Here is a 26,806-nt window from a genome sequence, read left to right on the forward strand (position 1 = left end):
CTCAATAAGATTGATATATTAAAATATATAACTGTTTAACAGATTAAGGAATTGTAGACGTTTTCCAGATAAGCATGTAAAGCCCTTTAATTGTAGACTTCAAAATTTTAACTTGGCCAATGAATATAAGATACATAATTACATATGCAGTCCATTTTGCTAAGTAACAAGACTCCAAGCATTTGAATAGATTTTTGTCTAGTGAAAGGATTAACAAACTGACAGCTATTCTCCTGCCTCCTATGAGTTGGAAAAATGGTACTGATGTTCTAAGACATACATTTTTGTTGTTGTTGTTCAGTCAGAACTTAAAATATACTAAGAATTCCACGCCTCTGAGAAGGTTATTGAGAAAGCAGAAGATACTATTTTGACATATGAAGCAACTAATAGAAATCTCTATTCTATACTGACATTCGGGTTTATTAACATACTAATAAGGGAAGCAATATATTGTCATTTCTACTTTACAGTCATGAAGGAACTATTTTAAATATGAAGCTACATATTATTGATTGGGAAACTTAATATATGAAAATTAAAGATGTTGTTTCATGTAAAAAACTACATGTTCATCAGTTCAAACCAATGATACTTTTAATATGGTTTAAGTTTCATTTTATTAAACACGTAGGTATTATGCTTGAGAAGGGTGGTGCTCAGAAAAAATATGTTAAAAACTTTGCTTAAGATTTGAATTTTAATTATGAAGTGCCCTTGTTCCTTTAAAATGTGCATTTATTTTAACACACACAACAGATCAATGTCCACTGGTTGAATCATTTTTTTTTTGTATTTTAATGATAAAGCTGTAGGTGGTTTCAAGCAATATTTTTGCAATTTTAAAGTCGAAAACTTTTACATTATGAATACTAAATGGTCAAGAACTAAACACGAAGGAATGAAAAAAGGAGTAGCAGATGGAAAGGATGTGAAGCCAACCATACTTAAGGAGCTGAAGCCAATTAGAAAGGTATCACTGAAAGCTATTCCCCAGCCAACCTAAAATGGAGAGCTAGTATAATAATAAAATGCCATGGTTGATAGTTCCTAAGGCCTGTGGAATGTCAAGAAGCAGTAAGAGTGCAATGTTAGCACCTTAATAAGCAATTTATGAGTAATTCAATGCAAGACTGTTTCTGTTTTTGGATTCTAGATTGAGCACTGGATGAAATGGAAAACAGTTGGGCAATGCTATTAATCTGTGCACTAACCACATGTTCAGATAGCTTCTGTGGGGCTGATAATTGGCAACAGGTTAAAAATGGAAGATCATTACATGTTAAGGATTTAGAAAATGTAATGGTGTGTTCCTCCAGAGAAAGGAAAAAAAATGAACCTGTGGAAAAACTAAGGATTGCTGAACAAGCAGCAAATCATTTCATTATTAGTTTGCTGTGGTAGATTTCAGATTTGTATGAAAAATTAAAGAATCAAATATATAATTATGAACTTTACAAGCTACTTGGAAGGAAAGGAAATATTTTGCATCTAAGAAAAACCTGTAAAACACATTTCAAATAATTTCTCAGTAGTTGTGATGTAAATGAGTTCATACATTGTTTGGGTTTGAAATATGCATAATGAGATTTGCTTTCAGTTTGTGTTCTAAAGCATTTTTGAGATGATATGATAGCTTATATGATAATTTTAGTTATGCAGTATGGCTGATCTCATTGTTTAAGAAACTCAGTCTTTGTAAAGAAGTGGAGTTATAAAATATTTCTCTCTTAATTATTTGAAATAATTTTAGCATATTTAATATAAAAGTATTCACTTTAAGTTCTTCTGAGGAAAATCACTGTAAAACTATACATTATTCAAACTGGTTGCTCATCAGATGCTTTGAAGTATATTATTTCAAACTAGAATAACATTATACATTCATATTCATCTACATAGATTGAACATTCATATGTGGAGATAAAACAATGTAATTGAAATTTAAACATTATGACTGAAAAACTTTGGGGAGAGTAAATTAGGAAAACATGTTCTGCCTTCTTTGACTTAATATATACTAAACTTACAATATATTAACTAAAGATTCTTTTGCAGTGGAAAGCTTACTGAAGATTTTTAAAACTCTGTGTTTACCTGGACTGGGCACTCATTTCACATAGAGAGCAAAAGTAAGTTAATCACAAATGAATGTTAATTTTAAGACTAGAACCTAGTCAATACTTTTAGGTTAATAAAGAACTGTATATATAAAGATTCTGTATTAGAATGAGAATAAAGTAATTGCTGTTCCCTAATTGGATATTGATATGTGTGAACATCTGTACTTCTGACACCTGTTTTGTTTTTTTTTCAATATATGAAGTTTATTGTCAAATTGGTTTCCATACAACACCCAGTGCTCATCCCAAAAGGTGCCCTCCTCAATACCCATCACCCACCCTCCCCTCCCTCCCACCCCCCATCAACCTTCAGTTTGTTCTCAGCTTTTAAGAGTCTCTTATGCTTTGGCTCTCTTCCACTCTAACCTCTTTTTTTTTCCCTTTTTTCTTTTTTCCTTTTTTTCCCCTTTTTTCCTTCCCCTCCCCCATGGGTTTCTGTTTCTGACACCTGTTTTGAATATTGTCTATGAACTACTAAATTTTTCTTACTTTCTGTAAAGTTGTTTAAAATATAAAAATGCGGTTACACATTGGAAAATATGTTATCACCTGGAAGGTTATAAATGGTATTATCTTTACCTTATTAATGCAATCATCACTATTGCTTTCAACTGGAGAAGCAAAAAGATGCAAATAGCATTAGAGTTTTACGTACGGTCTTTCTATTAACCTATATTATTTTCCTCACAGAGGAAAAATACATTGAGACAAGAAAGTGCATTATTCATCTTGGTTCTGTTAATAATTATGCTTTTATCTACCTATGAGAATTGAGGTAGCCTCTTTGGGCATTACTTTTGCCTTTAGATTATCTAGATTTTCCAAAAACTTGTGAAACACAAAGTGATTAACCAGCTATACTGGAGACAAGTGTACCACTCTTGAAGGGCACTATAGCACCACAGGAATTTAAATGAGATACAAATAAGTCAGTCAGAGAAAGAGAAAGACAAATATTATATGATTTCACACATATGTGGAATTTAAGAACAAAACACTTGAGCCTAGGGAAAAAAAAAAGAGACAAACCAAGAAACAGACTCTTAAACTAAAAAGAACAAACTGCTGGTACCAGAGAGGAGGTGGGGGTGAGTTAAATAGGTAATGGGGTTTGGGGTGTATGGTTGGCTCAGTCGGTTAAGGTCCGACTTTGGCTCAGGTCATGATCTCAAGGTTTGTGAGTTTGAGCCCTGCGTTAGGCTCTGTGCTGCCAGCTCGGAGCCTGGAACCTGCTTCTGATTCTGTGTCTCCTTCACTCTCTGCCCCTCCCCCACTTGTGCTCTGTCTCTCTCTGTCTATCAAAAACAAATAAATGTAAAAAAAAAAAATTTAATAGGTTATGGGGATTAAGGAGGGCACTTGTGATGAGTACCGGGTGTTGTATAGAAGTGTTGAATTACTATACTGTATGCCTGAAAGTAATTTTACACTGTATGTTAACTGACTGGAACTTAAAAATAAATAAATGAGATAGAGAAAGTCTTTGTCAGTCAAATGCCTGTGCAGAAAAAAGGAACATGTAGCTAGAAGTAGAACTTTGAAAAGTCGCTTAGGGTAAAGGCCCATATGATCCCCTCAATGCGTGTATAGCCAGATGATACCACTTGTTTGCTCAGCTACTTCTAAGAAGGCTGGACTTTCACACCTATGAGACATTTGTTTGGGTCAGTATAGTATGCAGGTTTGGGTCAACAATTCATTTACTTAGGGCAATGCACTAGAAGCTGAGTACTTCCAGTAGAGAAGTACTGGGATCTCTCTCTCTCTCTCTCTCTGTCTCTCTCTCTCTCTCTTTCTTTTTCTTTTCCCTCTTCCTCTCATCCTCATGGTGCTTAGATTCTTTTCTCCATAAGAGAAATATTTAATAAATGCCACTTAAACAGACATGACCCGTTATTAATTAGCTTACTTGGGGTGTAGTAGTTTGAATTGGTTCTGAATCATCTCTAAAATGCTGTGGGTTGAAGATTTAATAAATGTGCTAACTACCTGTCTCCTCTTCATTTGTGAAGCATTCACAATTGCCACAAAAGCATTAGATACCTACAAGACCCGGCTCTGTCCTGATTTATTTTACCAAATGATCAGATCAAAGAAGCTTCTCTCTGAGGGGCAGGAACAGCATATCATGTTCTTCAGATTTTCCTCTCCCACTTTAACCAGGGGTTAAGGGATAAAATGAAAGCTTCCTGTGGTCTTTAGTAGTTTCATACTCTGATTTCCAGAGGCGATCCTATCATGCTCTATTATCTTTTTGGCTAGTTAATATAAACGTGTTAAAAATAATCCCTCATTTATAAGTGCTAATTCCCACACTACTCTGCATATTCCCTTGAATTACTAGCGCTAAATATGTAATTTTCTCTTACTATGAAACAGTGTTTTTGTATGTGAAATTATTGTGAAGAGGAGGACTACTGTTATTTAATAGTCTGCATTTAGAAATAATAGGTATAATTTGATTTTCAAGCCATCTGTGCTGTTTAGTATATTCATAAACTGGACCCTAATTATCTTTTACATATGAATAGAAGGAACTTGGTATGTCTTCAGTGTTATGTGATTTTCCACCCAGATTTTAACCATGCCAATCAAGGGAAGACTGCATGTTTTTAAAAAAAAATGGAACTTCACTAAAATTGTTCACCATATTGGAAAATTGACTCACCAATAGACTCTGTTGGTGTTAGAGTTGTGGTACAGCACACCACAAGCATTTTGCATTTTTACCTCCTTCAGGGTGATCCTAAGTAGAAATGCAGGCTTCTAACTATGTTATTATATCTTATAGTAGAATCATGTCTGAACATTTATATACTGATGCACATTATTTAATATAAACGATTTCCTTCTGTTTACCCATAGGAATCCTAGGCTATTGCATTGATTTTTAAAGTATCTTTTAAGTTGTTTATATTTTCTATGAATTTCACTTCACAATTTTAAAGTGGTATCACATAATGTTTATTATAAAATGGGACTTTGAAACTGATATGTGTCCTGAGAAATATTGCTCTGAATTAATCTCATTCCCATTTCTCCCCCAAACAGTTTCACTGTGTCATTTCTGAGTAATCTGCCCTGACACTCCATAACGTTCTTGCTTTAATTTAAATATTGCTATTCCTGAATGTACTACTTCATCTACATCCCTCTTAAGTAGATTTATTAATTTATTTCTCTTATATTCTATGTACCAATGCCATAAAGGAGATATAGGTAAAACTTTGTTTCACGTTGCTGCTTGCCAGTGGTCTCACATCCTTCCTTCTTCATGTATAGTCCAGTGCATGGAAAGGTCATCAGAGTTCACTGCATTTCATCCCTTCATGTTATTGTCATTTATTGAAGTTCACTTATGAGTTCAGTACCTAACTCACCTTGTCTTTCTCCTCCACTACTCTTCTCATTGTCATTGATGACTTAAACCATCACATCAGTGATCCATCTAAACTTTTATTGTTTCAATTTCTTTACCTCTTTCTCCAGGACAGTAATCTTTCTTGACAAAACCATAGGCCCCCAAAACACTTGTTTATATTTTTGTCTTTTCATTATTGACTTCAAATATTACTTCTTTTATCCATCTTAGTCAAAAAGTGAAAACAGCCCAAATATCCATCAACTGGTAAATGGCTAAACAAAATTTGGTGTATTCATAGAATGGAATATTATTTGGCATATTAGTTATATTAATTAAAAGAAGTACCGATACATACTACAACACAGATAAACTTTGAAAGAATTATGTTAAGTTAAAGAAACCGGACCCAAAGACCATAGATTTCATTTACATGAAAAGTTCAGAGAAAGTAAATATTTAGGAAAAAGATCAGAATAATGGTTACCTGGGATGGAGGTGGGGATAGGGATTAACTGCAAAAGGGCAGGTGGAATCTTATTAGACTTCTAGGAATGTTCTAAAACTGGGTTGTAGAGATTGTTGCACAAATTGGTAAATTTACTGAAAACTATTGAATTGTACACTTAAAGTGGGGGAATTTGTTACATAAATTATTCTTCACCAGCCTTATGTGCCCCTTCCTTCTTAACCCAACCTAGAGCTAATTGTCATTCTCTATAACTAACTGAAAACTGTGGCTAACTCCATTACACTTCTCTCTGATGCATTAATCTAACTTTTTAAAGCTGCTGACTGTTCTTAGAGACAACCACACAAAGTGCTAAGTATTTCAAAATTATGATGAAAAATGTCAAGTTCTTATCACCGCTGCCAAACAATCATACCAGACTTCTTTAGTAAAGTTATTTTCTGAATTTCTGTTTTACAACATCCCCTGTTTCGTCAGTCTCCTCTAAGCCAACTCGTCCATCACTCCTCTAAGCCAACTTGCCCATCACCCTGCTACTACCCTTGTCATTTCACTCAGCTTCCTGTACCTGAAACCACACACTATGCTTTCATTCCTATTAGCATGGAATAATAAGTGATTGTCCCAATCTAAAGAAAACTTCTCTATTTACACCTCTATTACCCATGTTCTAGTACCCATCCTATATTACTAGCAAAAACAAAACAAAACAAAAGTAATCAAACAGACATCCCTCAATCCTGTACTTGTATCAGTTTTCTCCTTTAACATAATTTTATTCCTTTCCATGGAACCATTGACATTGTTATGGTCATACAATTACCATTGTCATATACCATTCCTTTAGTGGTCACCACCCACCTAAAGAAAATTTTGTAAACCCGTATCATTCAGTTTTTGTCCTCTCTCTCTATTCCCCTTTCCAGGGCTCAAAAAGTTGTGCCCGCCTATTGTTTCTGTTTCATCCTAATTGTTCTTCAGTACACTATAATTAGGCTACCAGTATATTGTAATTCCTCTACCATTAAAATTAACAGCTCTTATTAAGGCCAACATTAACATATTTTATTTTGTCAAAATCAATGCCTGGTTTTCTGTCTCTTCTTACTTAACTTCTTAACAGTATTGTATGTTACTGGAAATTCCCTACTTCATGAAAGTCTGCATTTGGTTTTCAGAATACCACGTGCACATAATTTTACTCCTATGTCCCCAGTACATGATTTGAAATTTCACTGCCAGTCCCTCTTATTCTTCCTCAATTGTCTCCAAATTTATTGATGTCATAATTTTAAAAGTTGCAAAATAAATACATTTTAAATATTTACCTTAAAAAACTATGCTACAGTACTTTTAAAAATATATCCTTTGGAATCTAAATGTCATAGGTATTCAATATTTATTATCATCCCTTGGGAAAAAATACTAAGCTTTTCTTTACAAGTAAAAAGTAATTAAATGCTTTTTTTCTTCTTGAGCTTGAATTTATTCCACTTCCCCAACAAAATTTTATCCTAATATATTATTTACTCTAGAAAGACTTTTATTGATAATCCTATTATAGTTTTCAGCCCCAAAATTATGTAGATAAAGTAAAAATAATTTTTGAAAGTTTAGGTTATCATAAATTCCTATACATTAAAAATATATCTTCCAGGAAAATTATTAGATTAGAGTTACTCAAAACAACATAAATATATTGCACACTTTGATATGTAACTTTGAAGCAAAAAGAATAGTGTTGTATTTAAAATGCACTTCTTTTTTTTTTTTAAGTTTGTTTATTTTGAGAAAGAGAGAAACTGTTAACAGGGGAGGGGCTACAAAAGAGGGAGAGAGAGAATCCCAAGCAGGCTCCATACTGTCAGTGAAGATCTCACAAACTGTGAGATCATGACCTGAACTGAAATGAAGAATTGAACCCTTAACTAACTGAGCCATCCAGGAGCCCCTAAAATTCACTTCTTAATGAGATGAATGGATCTCGATAATATATTGGATCATCTATCCATTGTTCATTTCTATAGATTTAAACACTGGAAAAAAATTATTTCTTTAAAAAAATATGAATTTGAGGAGTTTTTAATAGGAAGTCTTCAGAATTATATGACAAAAGGCATATCATGACTAGTAAAAAATAACATTCCTTTGGCTAATGATAGTTTAGGCTTTATTTTAACTTTGTTGAAATTAAAAATTAGAAACCAAATAAATCACAAAAATATTTGAAAGCCCAATAATTTAAATTATTCACTTTCACAGTTTCTGGGAAGGAAGTATACAAAAAAAGTTTTTTTACTTAGAGTTACCAAGTGACTTAATTTTATCTGTTATCCTTTCATTTATAGGTACATTTTTAAAGCTGCCATAATCAAAAAGGATTGTGAAAATTGAAATATCATTAATTTAAAAAATATCTTCAATAATACCATGTTTGATGAAAGTATTTTTATCTATTCATGTGCTTTCCTTATATTTTTGGCAAAATTCAAAAATGCAGATTATCTCTTTCAGGTTAGGGAAAATGTTTGCTATATAACCTAAATTGCAGAAATAATCAACCAAAGCAGACTTAGTTTTGCAAATTTACCCTTTAAAATATTACCTGACAGGGTCTAGTTAGAGAAGATGACCAGTTATCACAATTTATTAAAACTATAACTTCATTTCTAGAAAGTCTTCAGATTCCTTCCATTATACCAGATACTGTTTTCTTTTTTATCCTGTGTCATTAGGAGCCAAAAGGACAGGTGAGAATCTTGCTTTCCAATTTAACAGAAATTTCTTATATCCCCTGGTGGAAGGATTACTCCCTTGGTTACCAATAAGACCTCTTAAACCAGCAGAGCTCAGATTCAGGGTCAGACTTCTTAAACCAGCAGAGCCTCTTAAATCAGCAGAAGTCCAGATTTTGGGGTCAGAGAATAAGCATTTTACAAGTGGTTTTCAGTTGTAATAGTGATATATACTACTCCCAATTCCATTCCTTAGTTCCTGGACTCATGTATTGTGGCTTTGGAAGAGACAACATGGTATATCTTCCACTGTTTCAGTGCATATAGGACTGAAAACCCACTTCTTAAAATTATGCTCACAGTAAGTGCAGTAGGTGAATATTGAATAGGCTGCTGAATAGCCCCCTGAGAGAGTAGTTGTTATGGAAAGGGTCTAATCAAATCATTATGCCACTAGATGTAACACTGGAGTAACAAGTTATGATATTATGTCTCATGTACAAACAACATTGGTCATTGCTGCTGTAAGAAAAGACACCCAACCATCAATCACTATAGATTTGATGAAAGGAGGCCATGTCTTTGAGTTCCTGCTTAACCTATACTCCTACTGCCACGGCTACTTTGTCCATGAATTCATGGCTGCATGTTATAGGCTAATTTGTGTTTCCCCCGAAACTTAAATATTGAAGTCCTCACCCCCAGTACTGTCAGAATGTGGTTTTATTTGGTGATAAAATCTAAAAAGAGGTAATTAAAGTAAAATGAGACCTTTGTCCTTATTTAAAAAAAAAAGAAGGGAGAGATAAAAAAGAAAGAGGAAGTGAAAGAGAAAGATTTTAGTACAAACAAGGTCAGAGAGGGCCAGTGAAGGCAAGGAAGAAAACAGCCATCTACAAGTCAAGGAGAAGCTCTAAGAAAAACAAACCCTGCTGAGCCTCCAGAATTGTGAGAAAATAAATTTCTATTGTTTAATACACCCAGTGTGTGGTCCTTTTTTATGGCAGCTCTAACAGACTAATACATTGGGGTAAAAGGTAACTCATATCCACAGGCCAAGTCATTATTGAACATTTGATTTTAAAATCCTTCTCATCAGGTAGGTTCTTTTGTATGTGACCACACTCTCAAACCCTAGGCCCATTTTCAGAGGTCTATTATTTTATCAAAATCTCTGATTTCATTAACAGGTGATTGTTTCCTCTGATAGAGCACAGTTGCAAGTCAAGGTTTATTTGACCTAAAAAGAAGGACCTTATTCCATATTTCTCAGGAGCATTACTGTAGTTTTCTAATTCAGGTTTTCCACAGAACTGTTTGGCTTATACAGATCAATTACACATCCAATTCATTTCTAGGGAATAGATGATCAATACAGCACTGGATCAGATCATTCTGAATGCCATTTTGCCCTGCTATCTATCATAGTAACTCTGCCCTTCTTGCTCTTGTTAAATACCTCCTAATTAGATTATGCCACCATGAGGTCCTATTTCAATGGCATCATCTTTGACTTTTATCACTAATATATGGGAAAGGTCCACTACAGTAATTTTTTTAGAAATACTGGTGCAATATTCAATGATCTATTTTTTCAGTGTATTTCTCCTAATGAAGTACTTACTTTACTCTGTATTTGAATTGCATATTAGGTTATACGTCATATGTGATAAAACATGACAATGTTTCTATTTTCCTAAGTATTTAAAGGTCTTTTTATACATCATACAAAGACAGAATCAGCTTCCTGTAGTCACACAGTGACATGCACTCAGAAGCCCCCCACAATTGGCTTAATGTTCAGCTGCCCAAGAGACAATGCAGTATACATGTTAGCAAAGGAGATAAGTACAATATCTGTCCTCTCTAATCCTTGCCTTCCTGTTTTCATATAGCATTTGTGAGGCCCCATGAGCACAGTATTTCAGGTGACCCACAATTCATGGAATTCAACAAGAAAGAAAACAAATACAAGGTAAGTTGTTACATCTATGATTGAAAAGGAAGGGTGCTGACAGCCCTGAGGGATCATACTTTCTATTCAAGCTAAGACTTAATTCAAATTTTGAAGATGGCAATAGCATTCTAAAAAACTTGAATGACCAAGGAACCCTATCCCTTCCTATCTTGCTTGTGTTACTTCCCTGTGTTTGTTAATAACCACACTGAAAATGATGTCATCAAAAAATATGGCATCATCCAGATTTTCCCTACTCATCAGCAAACCCAAAGGAAGAGAGTGTTGAAAGAATATGCAAAGTATGAAGAAATAGAATAAAAGCAGTCGAGCTAATCTGGAGCAGTATTCTGAGAAAATGAAATACATGTGCATCAAGAGCTATGGAATACAAATTTCAGTGATTCTATATGGGTTAAATGCTCTTATATATGTATGGAAAACTGAATTTCACAATATAAAAATGAACCTTAAAATCCATGCTAATAATTTAAAATTTCAAATAGCAAATAAGTTAATACTACAGGTCAAGAGAGAGCCCAAAAAGGGAAAGGTCTTATAATATTTTTAGTGACTTTAACAGAACAGTTCTTCTACCTTGAATGAGGATATGTCACATTTTTATTTTGCACTGTGTCCCACAAATCATGTAGTGGGTCTTGTATCAAAGTATTTCTGGGATCTTAGCCATAATAGGCCACTATTGAATCTGGGTTTCAGGCAATCAACAAGCATATGATTAGAAACATAGCTAGGTAATTGCAAAAGGCATGTAAAGGGGTTCAGAGCATGAGACCCCAAAATTGTCACTTTGACATAAGAAATTATTTTGAACTGAAGGCAACTGAAAAGAAGCAGTCACAGGATAAGCTCTCTGTCCTTCCCTTATCTTCCTGAAAGAAGAACATAAATTTCCCTTGTGAAGGTGTACCTCACCTGTTTCCTCTACCAGGATGGAGATAACATCTTTATCATTAGAGTTGAGATGGCACCGAGAAAGGGTCTCTATAAACAAACTTTATTAACTTGCCCTTGTCTTCCATGGTTTCCCCATATATTTGTATTTTCCCATATATTTATTTCCCATGATTTGCTGTCCCTAAAAAATCTAAAAGCTTTTTCTTTTGCGTGTCACTTCTTTACAAATTTATTATCCTTTGCTAAGATGCTATTACAAGCCCAAGTTCTAACTACCCTTTTGAGTTAGTCATCACTGGGGTTTCTCTGCTGACGATCATTGCATGTGCTAAGTATTTTTATTTTGTTAATCTGTCTTTTGACAGTCTAATTTGGAGGGCCCTATCTGGACAATCAAGAAAAATAGAGGGAGAAGTGTTCACTCCCCTATATATGTGATCAAGACTTTTTTTTTTAATGTTTATTTATTTATTTTGAAAGAGACAGAGACAGCACAAGTTGGGGAGGGACTGATAGAGAGTGACAGAGAATCCGAAGCAGGCTCTGCACTGCCAGGTTCAAGCTTGACATGGGGTTTGAAACCACAAAAATGTGAAATCATGACCTGAGCTGAAACCAAGAGTTGGACGTGCAAGTGACTGAGCCACCTAGGCGCCCATGGGCAAGACTGTTAAATATATCACAATGGCATGTTCAAACTCGTTATATCTTGTCTTGATATAATAGGATTAGTATTTGTTCCCACATGTATGTACAAATACAGATATCTGTATACCATGTAGATCTATGTATCTATCAAGCATTTTATTGTAATTTTCCTGAATTTGATTTTATGATCAACTATTTAAGTAGTGATAAAATCTGGCTGTAATCATAAATCTAGAAATTTCGTGAAGTCATTACAGTGTGTTCCCCACCACACACCATCCTCTCCCAAAAAGAAAAAACTTTATCAAATAAAAAAAAAAGCTACAAATGACATTTGGGAGTTTGGGATACTAGAGACATTTGAATCTTCTATATATCACCATTGCAACTCTACATATCCAGATGTTTCCCAGTCAATACCCTTCTACTTACTACCTTCACATCTTGGTCTCCACATTCAGTTGATTGGTAGTGAGTTACATGGGTTATTTACCCTGATTATCATGAGGATGTAGGGCTACAATTATATAATGGATATAGGAAAGAATGTGTCACATACAGGTGATCCAGCAGAACTTCTCTTGGCTGGCTGTAACTGTAAATGGTCCATACAACAGCTATAGCCTGCTAAGAGTAGGAATCAGTATATGGTAGGTATGGAGAAGTGGCACTCAGTTCTCTTTAAGGAAGGTTTCAGGAAGTGTCATTAGCAGATAGCTTCTAGCTGTCAACTTCTTCAGTGTTGGCTTCAGCTGCACAGATTCACTTCTCCCATGTTTCCACTCTTCTAGAAGAAGCTTCATCTGATGGCACAGGTATAGAAGCCTGGCCATTTTGTACTGGCAAAGGGTAACTCCAAAAGGCAACCTTTGCCCCAGAACTCACTGCTGGGTCGGTAAAGACTTTATCATGCCTATATTGTGCTCTCTCTTTGCCTGATCTTGCTTCCTCTTTCTTCTTTCACAAGGGTCATCCTTAATATAAATCCTGGACCCCAGACTTCTTACCTTCTCTTCTGAGGAACGCAACCTGTGACAGAGAATAACTGATCCTTTATTGATGAGAGTCTGGGTCACTCCAGCAGGTAAGCTACTTAAACCAGTAGAATTACTAGCTAGGGATCTAGAATGAGCTTAGGAAGGCAATGATGAATGTCAATTATCACCCTGGGACCAACTGCAGCATTAAGAGGGCTGTAGATCATCTCAGTAACACTCTTCCTATGCTGTTTGATTTTTTTCTACTGCTGTAAAGAAGGTGACAGTAACATTCTTTTTATACATATTCCTTCATGTGATTACAGATGACAAAGAAAATCCAAGAAAGAAAAATTATTGGATCAGCTTAAAAAGTATTTATATGGTTTCATATTGTGAGAGGAGAAATCAATGGGCTAGTAACTATACTTAACCATGAAATTTTCTGTGGTTTATAAATATTTAGTTTTATTTTGTTGTACATTTATTAAATCAATTTTATTATTTACAAATTAATGCAAGTTGAATGGCTCTAAGAACTAGATTCCTCATTTGGTGCCCAAAGTAATTTATAACACTGGAGAAAAGTAAGAGAAGTATGTAAAAACACTTGGCAAATTAACAGAAATCTTGATAGCAAAGTTGTTGTGGACTGTTCTGAAATTAGGTAAGGTATTCCCAACTTTATGATAAGAATAATTTCTAATTTTTTTAAGTGTTGTTTGGAAAAACAAAAGAGATGTAACATGTGCATTTGTTTCTGAAAAGAAAACGCATTCAGTAATTTCTTAGTGCAGCACATCTCTGGAGAAAACATTGATTATCTTTCAGGGTTGTTACACTTCAAATGGCATGACCTTTAGCCTCGGAACCTGAAATGATCACTCTTTTGAGTAGCATAGGCATTGACATCATGCTTTCCAATTTGGAGGCATATTAACCAGAATGGTTCAACCATTTAATCTGTTATTCTCTATGCAAACATGTATTCAGACATTAGTCAATTTTTGCTTACCATTTACCTTGACCTGGGCAATGTTGGTGTGGAAATATTTTGGTGAACAAAACAAAACAAAATATAATCATCTTGTTTCTGCTTTTTAAGTAAAGGGTTTTTTTTCTTGGTTTTGTTTTATTATTTTGTTAATAAATAACTATTTAAATATATGATTTACAAAAAGAAAGTTGATCTAACATCTTTTGGGAGAATTCTGTACAAGATCCTTTTCTGCTTCAACTCCTACTTACTCAAACATTAAGTTCTAACCTTACCGTTATAAATTATGAAATTATTTCATGCTATAAACACCCAGGAGAAAGAAACCAGAAAATAACAGGTGGCAATAAAAATGTATTTGTACATCTAATATGCAGCCAGGGCAGTAAATCAAGACACAAATGTTGCCTTGTGGGAGGAAAGAGCATCCAAAGACAAAGACAGAAAGCAGCAGTGTGGCAAACAGACATTAAGATGGCCCCATGATTTCTGCCTCTTGTATAATGCTCTTGTGTCATCACCACCTTTTCCACACCATCCTGACCTTGACTGGGCCGGATACTTCCAACCAATAGTATAGCAAAGGTGATGGGTTGTCGCTTTCATAATTAAGTTGCTTTGTATAAGATTCTGTCTTGCTAGCAGACTCTTTCTAGTCTCCCTCTCTTCCTTTGTTGGCAAGAAACAAGCTGCCATGAATCTTATAATCACAATGAACTGAATGCTGCCAATAGCCACAGAAGTGGCAAAGCAGAAGCTTTCCCAGTCAATTCTCCAAATGAGAAATCAGACCTTGCCAACACCTAGATTGCAGACATGGGAAATCCTCTGCAGAGAGCATAGCTAAATGATGCCTAAAATTTTAACCCACAAAAACTCTAAGATAATGCATGTGTTACTTAAGCTGAAAATTTTATGGTAGTTGGTTACACAGTATAGAAAACTGGGGTGCCTGGGCGTCTCAGCTTGTTAAGCATCCAACTTCGGCTCAGGTCATTATCTCAACAGTTTGTGAGTTTGTGCCTTGCATTGGGCTCTGTGCTGACAGCTCAGAGCTTGGAGCCTGCTTCAGATTCTGTGTCTCCCTCTCTCTCTGTCCTTTCCCCACTCTTACTCTGTCTCTGTCTGAAAAATAAACATTAAAAACATTAAAAAAAAAAAAAGAAAACTAATACAACATGTATGACAATCTCTGAGCTTTCATCACACTAGCAACAAAAAAAAGAGAGGCAGGAGAAAATAAATGAGGCCTGTTCTGTGCCCTGAAATTTGAAATATAAAAAATGGCTGGTTACAAGAAATAAAAATGGCCCTACTCTCCAAGTCAATGGTCTACTCAAGTGGGCAATATCTCACCATTATAAACCTAATGATATTCCTCCTGTTGCTTCAAATTCTTAAATGGTTTCCATTTTTTTTATATAACAAAATCATTGGAAAATTTCATAAAAGTCCATATGGAGCTCTCACCCTATTTTATCAAGTACCCTTTGTGCTTCAGCCACACTTCTCTTTTTTCAGGTCTGAGAAAAAAGTCATATTTATCTTTGACAAGATCTCATGCTTCTATCATCTTGAATTAGGTTCTCTTTATTTTGCCTAATAAAATTTTACTCATTTTTTTATACCTTTATAACCAACCATTGCTTCCTCATGGATACTTTTTATGATCCTTAAGACTAGGACAAATGCTCTATTTTAATTCTTATTACATCATATTTCTCTATGATATCTCTTCATGAGATATCTCTTCATTGCTCTATAAAATCTATATCTCATTACCACATCACAGAGGGTAAGAGAGTGAGTAGAGAGGCAAGAAAAAAAAGCAAGTGCTTGAAGATTATTTGTTTATTGAAAGTAAGTATCCAAGTATGATTATTGTAATATTGGTTAAATATTAATTAATTCTGAAGTACTAAATAATGGCAAGGAGAATGCTTTTCACAGCGACAACACATCTGAAGTCATTGGGAGATTTAGAAGATGTAAACTTCCAAAGACTTCTGGTAGCAACTTAAATGTATGGATATTTCATAAAGCATTTACTGTGGCAACGAGTATAAGCATGTATCCAGAACAACTTCTTATGTTAGTATTCAGAATATTTAACATTGTTTTAACATATATCAAGAAGATTAAATTCAAGGAAATATAAAACACATATTACGATAGTCCAGTTTGCTTCCCACACAGCAAATTGTATGTTTAAACAACTAATACAGCATTTAGTGTGATTCAGTGAAGTATGTTTTCTGAGACTTGAATCTTTCTTTTTTTCTTAAATGTATATAATAAAAAACTGATCTGTCTTTAATTTCGCAAATATTTTTCAATCAGGTACTATGTTCTAAGAATTATGTTTTAAATTTAATTTGGGACAAATTTTTTTCACAAAAATTGTAGTGAACGACAAACGTTAAGAGAACTTATTAATAATTGTAATCTGAGAATACAACCACTGACAAGTTCTATTTCTCTGGACGGTGTATTCATTTTCTAAAACCCATTGACTAGCTACTCTTTGCTATCTTTTTATACTGGAAAGAGTAGCTATTCCAACAGCTGTGCCTTAAGTAATTTCTTTCCTTTTATACTCAGTTTAGTCTGAAGTATATGGTTTTTCCTGACTTCTTGAAATATGCTGAAACAGCAGAAGTCAACATTTATTGAACATTTGCAGATCTCACTATGCAATAAAAGCATTCTTTTTAAAAGGACCACTGTATATATTATTTATTTTTTTTTATTTTTATACTACCTTCCCAGCAAAAACCACAAACATTTGTACATAAAATTTTAAACATGTAAAATATAAAAACAGAAAATGAAAAACCAAGATGAGTATGAAAGGGTATATACACATTGAAGGAAAAAAATGAAGAAGAAATAAAAAGAAGGAAGTAGTCTTGGTAAAATGAGTAAATGTTGCTTACATTTTGTGCAAAAATTTATTATTTGGCATTTTAGCAAGAGTAAGTAGATAACTATTCTTAGAAAATTGAAATTCCAAAAGAGTCAGCATTTTTATATGATGTTCAACAATCCCGTCAGAGCTTTGTAATCCTGACTCTGTTTAGATTCATATTTTCCACATTTCAAAAATATGTGTACCATATTCCAAAGCCCATAATCAGGTATGCTGGCCAATGTGGTCAGAGGTACCTGAAATCTCTGAAGTTTAAACTTCATGATAAGAAAACAGAGATTAAGAATGTTATAACTCTACTTTTATTTCATATATTTTATTTTGTATAAAATAAAATATTTTATATAAAATATTTGGATCTAAATCTAAAAGGTGTTTTCACAAATTATCACAAATTTCGTGGTTTAAACAACACTCATTTAGTATCTAACCTTTCTAGAAGTCCAGCGGGCTCAGCTAAGATTTGGCTTAGTGTCCCAAGACTGAAATCAAGGAGTCCACAGGGCTCTGTTGCTCTCTGGAGGCTCTCAGGGAGAATATGCTTCCAGGTTAATGCAGATTGTTGACAGAATTCAGATCTAAGTAGTTGAAGAACTGACATCCTGTTTTCTTGCCGGTCTTTGCCTAGGGGTCCTCCTCAGTTACTACAGGCGGCCTGCAGTCCCTGGGTGAGAGCCCTGTCGCCTCAGAACTGCAAAACTGCATCAAATCCTTTTATGCTTCACATCTCCCTGACCTCCCTTTCTGCTTCCTTTCTGCAGTGCTTTTCTGTGTGACTCTCTTCTGTCTTTTAAGGACCCTTGTGGTTACATAGAGGCTATAGATAATTCAAGATGATCTCTATTTAATCATCAGCTAATTTGCAAATTTAATTCCATATGTAAAATCCCTTTTGTCATGTAACTAACATGTTCCAGTGATTTGGCTGTGGAAATCTTTGGGATGGGACATTATTTGGCCTACACTCATAAACAAATATACCCTCATGTATATCCTATGTATGTAGAGATATATATACACTTAACATATACACTTGACATTATTAACTTCTTCTAAACAATGAGCTAGTGTCACCACTTTAATTGAAAATGTTTTAAAATTAAGATAATTGCAATTTAAAAAATTACATAGTAATTAATAATTCTGTTTCTGATCTTAAATCTAAGTAGAGTGCTTTGCTTTGCAACCATGCAGAATCTTAATTATTGTGCCAAATTTCTAGACTATTTGTATCAGCAATATGAATTTCCCCCAGAAAATTTTACACCTGCCCTCCAATAACTAATTTCTTTACCTATAAATGAGTTCACATCGAGCTTCTTCAAGATATTAATATAGGTAGGTATGAAATTTTAATTGAGTTAACTTAATTTTAATAAACGTTTTAACATTCAATCATTTATTTGATAGTTAAATGTGAACAAAATACACATTTGTGTTCTGAGGTATTACAGAAAACGATGAAAAAAAAAACCTTGTCTCTTAACAAGCTTACTTATATTTTAGAATATCCACCAAAATTATAAATTAAAGTACCAATAAAGGTTAATGGCCAACAGTTTTAGAAACATTGATGAATATGATGTTATCAGAGATAGGCCACAAATAATCGATACAAGAAAAATTATACAGATGATCCAAATGAACATTCTTGAGGAAGGAAATGTCATAATCTAAAATGTGAGAGTGAAAAAAGTAAAATTAAAAAAATAACATGTGAGAATGAGATGTCTAAATTTGCTAAAGCTTAAAAAGTAGATTAGATCAAAATTAAAAGAAAACACCATTAAAAGAAACTTCAGATCAGAGCATATAAACATTCTCTGTATATTGTTACTTTCACTCCTCCTTTATAAAGTGTACCTACTATTTAAAAATGACTCCTGCCGGGCGCCTGGGTGGCGCAGTCGGTTAAGCGTCCGACTTCAGCCAGGTCACGATCTCGCGGTCCGTGAGTTCGAGCCCCGCGTCAGGCTCTGGGCTGACGGCTCAGAGCCTGGAGCCTGTTTCCGATTCTGTGTCTCCCTCTCTCTCTGCCCCTCCCCCGTTCATGCTCTGTCTCTCTCTGTCCCAAAAATAAAAAAAATAAAAAAAATAAAAAAATAAATGACTCCTGCCTCAGAAACTTAACTCTATGTTCTTCATTCTACCCTTCTACCCTTCATTCTACCCTACATTCAAGACCCTGCTTTTACAATATGCCTTCCTGTTTTCAGTGTCAGTTACTCTCTCCCCTTTACTTTTCAGAAATCTGGGCATCCAGTATCTACTTCTACCACCACAATAATCTGCACATAAGTTGATTTATTTGCTGAAATCAAGATTATTTGATATAAACTATTTTTTTAATGTTTATTTTTGAAAGAGAGAGAGAGGGAGAGAGACAGAGTGTGAGCAGGGGAGGGGCAGAGAGTGACTCAGACACAGATACTGAAGCAGGCTCCAGGCTCTGAGCTGTCAGCACAGAGCCTGATGCGGGCCTCGAACTCATGAACCGCGAGATCATGACTTGAGCCGAAGTTGGAAGCTTAACCTACTGAGCCACCCAGGAGCCCCAACTCTTTTTTCTTAGTCTCTATCACAATGCAAATTGGTCACTCTTTAATCCTTCTATCCCATATCACAGTCATTTTGCAGATCTGTAGCTGTGCTTGACTTCTTTGCACCCCACTTTTGAACCAATAAGGTATGGCCCAAAGGACAGAAACATCTTATAGAAATATCTTTCTTTAAACTACCCAACACAATGGGGTTTGCGGGTGTGGAGTTGCCCATAAAGAGGGCTGTGCAAAGTAAAGGCAGATCATTGAAATTTATAGTGCAAAATTTGGACATTTCACCAGCTTGGCAATATACAGTGTACTTGATAAATGTTAAATAATGATGAAAGATACAGGGACTCATAATTTTTCTGTCTGTTCAACAGTGTTCTGAATTGTTATTTGAGAGCAGAGCAAAGATATTTTCATGAATAGGAAGAAAGAAAGAGAAAATAATAACACTTCTTTTTCAAAGAAGTCTTTTCTTACTAACAAGACTACATTTACAGATTATTTTATAATTAGGTGGCTTTTGTGCACAAGAACTTATATTCATAATTATTGTTAACTTTGTTTCTTAATGAATGTATGAATCTTATGAATCAATACCATACTAAGCTACCAGTCATTAGATCATTTTTAAAATATAATTTCACTTTTACATGATGAGATTATGATATCGGAGACTTTGCTTATGAATTTTAATTTCTGAAACATAGGTCTTCTCCAGAATGGAGAAGATGTAAATGCATCTATTTGCATTTACAGTAGTATCTGACCCATTGTTCTATACTCATTATTTGACCAAGTCTGTTCTTTTGTAATGTTTTTTTTTTTTTTTTTTTTTTTATAAACAGAAGTGTCAGCTACACTCTTGTAGGGAATTGGGGCTTATCTGTGGAGTTAGCTTTCTTCTAGGCATTAAGTTATTTCATTATTTTTGAACTAATTATTGGACTATTTTCTGCTCCTTTGTATGTGGATAATAAGTGGACGCCAAAGCCAATGAATGCTGTAAGTCTTAGCACATTACCTTTTATTTAATTTAAGAGACTACTAGGTTTACTCATTAAACAATATTTTTTTCTGCTTGCAAAGACTAAAATACATAAATATAATTTACCTAAGCCTTTTGGTAACTTAGAACTCTCTCTTGATTTTCTTGCAAGCATACTTTTTTTCTGGCAACAAGATATCCCAGATATATATAATTTCTGCTCCATGTCTTGAAACTACTCTTCAAAGATTGGCTTTAGCAGTTTAGAAATTGACATTTAAAAAAATATATATTCCCATTTAATAGTAAGAGCAAAAATAATGCTTCCAACTTACATAATAAAAATTATAGTAATAGACAAAAAAATATAAATACTCCTTTTAGAGATCTTATTGTATATTAGGCATAATCTAAGTATTTTTACGTATTCACATTTAAATAGCAAACCAAGCAATGACATAGATTAGAAAAGAAGCTCCTTTGAGCCCCTGCCTGAAAAAAATTATTCAGGTTAAATAATAAGGAAGCATCACAATTTATCTATCTATCTAGCAGAATTTCTGAGATTCCTAAACAGTGTAGGAAGAGCTTAAGTTAGTAATTACATACACCTTTTCAGCACAATTTATTCAAATAAATTTAAAATTCTACACTAGTATTAATACAGGATTGGAGAGGCTGATTCATTTGAGGCCTAAAATTCCTTAAAGGTTGATATTTGAAAAATAAATGACTCGCACCACATCTCTGCATGTGTTCTTGCCTTTGCAAGTCTACAAAGTACCCCTTCACTTATCATTACCTCACTAGCTAAATTATTAATTTTACCAAAGTATCTTTCATACTTTTGCAAATATGAGCTAATATTGGCAATTTTAGACAATGTGCACACACACACACATCCACAAACACATCTACACACACAGGTTTCCAAATTTCATTCCTTCTTCATATTGAGATAAAAAAAATACTTAGATTCAGAAGGAAAGAAGTGGGAGGAGGGAGAGAGAAAGAGAAGAGAAAGAAGAAGGAGAAGGAGACGAAGAAAAAGAAGACTAAATTGTTGCAAAAGCAAGAGGAAGACTATAGATAAAGAACAAGATAAGAAGAAAAATTAAAAGGTAGCTGTGGTGCTGTCAGAAGCCAAGGTTGTGAGAACAGAATAAGCAGCAAACAAGACAACAGAGTAGAAGATAGTTGAGAATAACGAGACAATATTCAAACAGTCCTTTAGCCTGAGGAAAGGACACAATGCTATCTTCTCAAGTGCACCCAGAACCCATCCTGTCAATCAGAGTAGAGAGTGGAGAATGGGACAGCAGCTACTTGAGCTTAAACATTCACCAAGGGCCCAACCTTCTATAGCCACTAGACCATATCTAGTGATGCTCAGAGTCATTTTCCATTGAATTACTACAATGGCCAGCTGATTATTCAATCCTATATTATATATTGTCTTCATTTATTTTAATATTATATTGATAAATATGACACAAGACTAAATGAAGGAAATACAGTATGGTCTGGTTTCCTAGTTTAGTATGAAATAATAAAGTATTAAAAAAATTTAAAATAACATGCTAACCCCCAAACTTACCAACTTCTAACATTTTGTAATAGCCAAAAGCTTTTCCTATTTTGAAAATACTTTTAATTGAAACATTTATTCATACAGAAAAATACACCAGACAGGGGAATGCAGCTGTATGAAATTTTACAAACTTGTCTGGCAAATCTATATCTCCCAGCCACTGTGCCTCCAAAGGTAACAGCTATCCTGACTTCGAAAAATATAGAGGAGTTGAATTGCTTATGAACACTAAATAAAAGCAATCACATAATATAGATAATTTTTTGTCTTGCTTATTTTGCTCAACCTCATGTTTTAAGAATTGAACCTTGCTGTTAAATGTATAAATAATTTACTCATTTTCATTGTTGTACTGAAATTTGGTAGTCTTGTTTAAATTTCTACATATGTGGTGATCATAATTGAATTTGGCATCCCAAATGTGGTTCAATGATGTAAAAGTATAGTTAAGTGTTACATTGGCATATTTTTATAGTTCATTTTTTAAATAAGCACAGAATTTTGGACAAACCCCTTTATACTCCATTTATTTGAAAATAATCCTTGGGTCCTATATTATTGATTGATTGATTTGATATACCTTTTACTTAAAATAGTGTAAAATTTTTCAAATAGAAAATAATTTACATACTTTATATGAGTGTGGTACTTAGATGTGAAATAGATCCAGTGAACCTGTGTTTTGTGAGACTTCTTTGGAAAGGTTGCTGTCAAAACATGGAGATGATAGATGAGGGATTATGGAGTTTGGACTATAAAACATAGATTGGCCTGATGGGGATGGAGGGGCCAGCAGATTTAACAATTTATGATTGGTACAAAGGGTAGAATTTAATTTATTGTGGTGACTGGTTGATGAATCTGGAATTATGAGGGAACTAGGAAGCATAAAGCAGAGGTTAAAGTTGTAATAGAGAAGAAATGAAAAAGTTAAGAATGCACGTAGTAAGCTCATTGAAGTTAGAGATGGAAAACCAAGAAAAAACAGTTCCTAAATTTTGAAATTGCTCATAGTATCTGAAATTGTCTCAGAGGAAGAATACACACATACATACATGTGAGCATACATGAATACATGCACACTATGTGTACACTCATACATGCACACAAGGTGGCTGTGCGTGCAGTGATTCATGAGGTGAGACCTGGAGTTAAAATGAGCTTGATCAACCACAGCCACTTTAGCAACACTAACTCCAACCTCAGCCAGCTTAATCTTCTTAGAACATAATAAACAGTCAATAAGTGGTTAGCAATTGCTACTTTTATTGTTAACTGTTTTATTGTTAGCATAATTATAAATAATTAGACAGAAGAATTTCAATTCTAGGCTTTTCTTAAAAAATGAAAATCTTGATACTAATGTCATTAATGATGACAGCCTAGATGAGGGTAACGATTAAAGTTCATCTAATAACCCTGAAGAGGTTAAAACCCTTTGCTACACAGGGGCGCCTGGGTGGCTCAGTCCGTTAAGAGTCCGACTTCAGCTTAGGTCATGACCTCATAGCTTGTGAGTTCAAGCCCCGCGTCGGGTTGTGTGCTGACAGCTCAGAGACTGGAGCCTGTGTCTCTTTCTCTCTCTGCCCCTCCCCCACTTGTGCTCTGTCTATTAAAAGTAAATAAATGTAATCAAAAAAATCTTTATTAAAAAAAAAAAAACAAAAAAACAAACCTTTGCTACACAAATAGAGTCCAGAGCCAGCAGCATGGGTATCACCTGGCAGCTTGTTAAAGTTGCAAAATCTCAGGACCACACCAGATTTAGTGACTTAGAATCTGCATTATGATAAGAATTTCAAGTAGTTCTTACACACATCAGATTGAGAAGCACTGAAATAGGTTACTGAGCATATTTAACTTAATAACATGTAAAAAGCCCTAAAAATATTACAAATTACAGAATTTATAATTAGAAAGATCCATAGAGATCATTTACTTCAAAGACTACATTATACTTCATGAGGAATTGAGACCCAGAAGGGTTAAGCTATTGCTTCAAGCCACATGGCTAGCTAGTTATAACTGCTTTAATAATGATGGATTCTCCCAAGGTAGTTTCAGATTTTTAGCTTTTAACATTTGAAAAGTATTGTCATATTCAGTATGAAACTTAGTCTTAAACTGACAATATTATATTTCATCTAGCTAATATATAGAAAAGAGAAGCAATTTTACAATTTGTAATATAGAGGAAATCCAAAAAAATATTTTTCATTGACTAATGTTTTTTAAGACTACCGTATAAATGTGTTAAATATATATTTCCAGGGGAATTCGTTTCTGGGGCTGCCATAACAAAGTCCCACAAACTGGGTAGAATAAACACGTCTCGGTTCCGAAGGCTAGTAGTCTGGGATTAAGATCTCAACAGGGTTGTTTTCTTGTGAGGACTGTGAGGACGAACCTGTTCCTTGACACTCATCTAGCTTCTGGTGTTTTGCTGGCAATCTTTTGTGTTCTTTGACTTGTAGAAGTATCAGCCCAATTTCTGCCTTTTTCCTCATGTGGTATTCTCCCTGTGTGTGTCTCCATCTCCAAATTTCCCCTTTTCATAAGGACACTAGTCCTATAGTATTGCAGGACAACTTCATGACCTCATCTTAAGTAGTTACCGTTGCAACAATCTTATTTCCAAATAAGATCACATTCTGCAGTACCAGGGGTTAGGATTTCAACAAATGAATTTTGAAGGGACATAGTTCAGGCCCTAACACTAGGTTTTATATTTCCTTGAGAAAAGGAGAAGAAGATTTCTTATGAAACTTAAAATTTGAAATTGTTATCAGTGACTACTAAAATAAATTGGAATCATGAAAGTTTTTTTTAATGAACATCTTTTATTCCTATTTAAAAATAAATACATTAAATAAGAAAAAGACTATTATAAACTCTTTTGAAAATATACCTTAATTTTCCCTAAAATATCTATATTTATGTATGTAAAAGAACAATATACAATCAAGCAAGTGAAAGCAATTGTTACATAATTATTTAAAATTCAAGTTTTTATAACATTTTTAGCATATTTTATAATCGGAAGCTTCAAAATTGATTACTCTAAAATTTCTTCTTTCTATAATAATTATGATAATAAGAACATGTATTCCTCTAGCTAATACTTTACTAAATCGAAATTCACATATTTCAGGAAGAAGAGAGAAAACATCTGCTAACATGATCAATGAATTCTGTTTTTAAAACCTATGAATTACATTTTGAATTCCATGTAAAATAGGTATATAATTTAATTATTAATAAATACCCATTTTCTATGTTTCTTTGTAAATAACATGTCTGGTGGGTATATAATTTCTTTCTTGACTGATTCAGGACATCTAAGACCTGACTATCCTTGCCAACTAACATCATTTATTGCTTTTTCCTACAAAGCAAGAAAAGATCTATAAACCAATGAACTGAGAATAACATTCAAACTATTTGCATGACTTCTGAAATCATTTATGTTTGGTCCCTTGCTTACATGTTCACCCTCTTTTCTTATAGCTATTTCTCAGCATGTCCCCACAGGATCTCTTTTTAATTCTTTGATGGTGATGCTTTCTCTAGCCTCTGAAAGTTTGAATGGTTTGCTAATGTTACAAACCTCTCCTGCACCTTCTTTGAGTGGATAACTTCTTTTTTATCTTAAGAATTGTGTATGTGTAATTTGTTTTGTGAATCCTTTAGGTCTCTGCCAGATGGCTCCCTCCCTGCTACATAAGTCAACAGGACCACAGTCCATGACTATTCTGTGTTATCTTGACTTCCCAAGCATTTATCAGAGTAATTGCCTACTAACTTGTTTTACCCGCTTTGTATATGTCATGCTTCTCTGGGAGGTAACTAGGTCATGTTTACCCCTAAAATAACTATAATTAATGTATTAACTAGTGATCAACAAATGTTTACATGGCTTATGGCTTACTCTGTTTATCTGTCATGCAGAAACATGTGACCAATGATCCCTATATTTATTATTTATAACAACAATACAGCATGATGATAATGGAAAAAAGGTATTCAAGTAAAATTTACTGTTAAAATACAATATTAATTTAAGCTAAAATATCACTATAAAAGTTAATTTGACACATTAAAGTCATGCTAACATAAACCATTGTGATTGCTGCTATTTTCATTTAGCTAAAGAAAAGGGAGAAGATTGTTGACCAAACAAATGCTTTAAAGATTCCTGGTTTATTTTGTCTCTCACACATCCCCCCCCCAATCTAAAACTGCCAGTTTCTTTGGCCTACACTTAAGGCAATCCAAAAAGGGGTACTGACGAAAGGAAATAAGAAACACATTATTCTAAATCCAAGAAAAATTAGGAAAGAGAGAAGAGATTTGGAAACAGCAGCAAATAGCTCATGAGTCTGCCTCTTGTGATTTCTGTGCTTTTAATGCAGTTTTAATTTTAATCAAAATGTGAACACTCAGAGAATTGGGAGTGGATAGAAAGAAAAAAGTAAGGCTTTTCCTGTTGAACAAAACTAATTCATATTAAACAATGACAAATCAACCGTGAGTAATGTGTGTTTGAGAAATAAAATATAAT

General features: G+C 34.0%; 1 long non-coding RNA gene across 1 annotated transcript in view; it reads left to right on the forward strand.

Moving 5' to 3' along the window:
* The first annotated feature begins 1,996 nt into the window (after positions 1 to 1,996).
* Positions 1,997 to 26,806, forward strand: part of LOC131511438 (uncharacterized) — a 40,763-nt gene continuing 15,953 nt past the window's right edge. The window contains exons 1-3 of the long non-coding RNA XR_009261524.1: positions 1,997 to 2,132; positions 10,587 to 10,666; positions 13,182 to 13,298. This is a non-coding gene — a long non-coding RNA (uncharacterized LOC131511438). The remainder of the gene's footprint in view (positions 2,133 to 10,586; positions 10,667 to 13,181; positions 13,299 to 26,806) is intronic.

The sequence above is a fragment of the Neofelis nebulosa genome, chromosome 5 (genome assembly GCF_028018385.1).
Source record: "Neofelis nebulosa isolate mNeoNeb1 chromosome 5, mNeoNeb1.pri, whole genome shotgun sequence".
Lineage (NCBI taxonomy): Eukaryota > Metazoa > Chordata > Mammalia > Carnivora > Felidae > Neofelis > Neofelis nebulosa.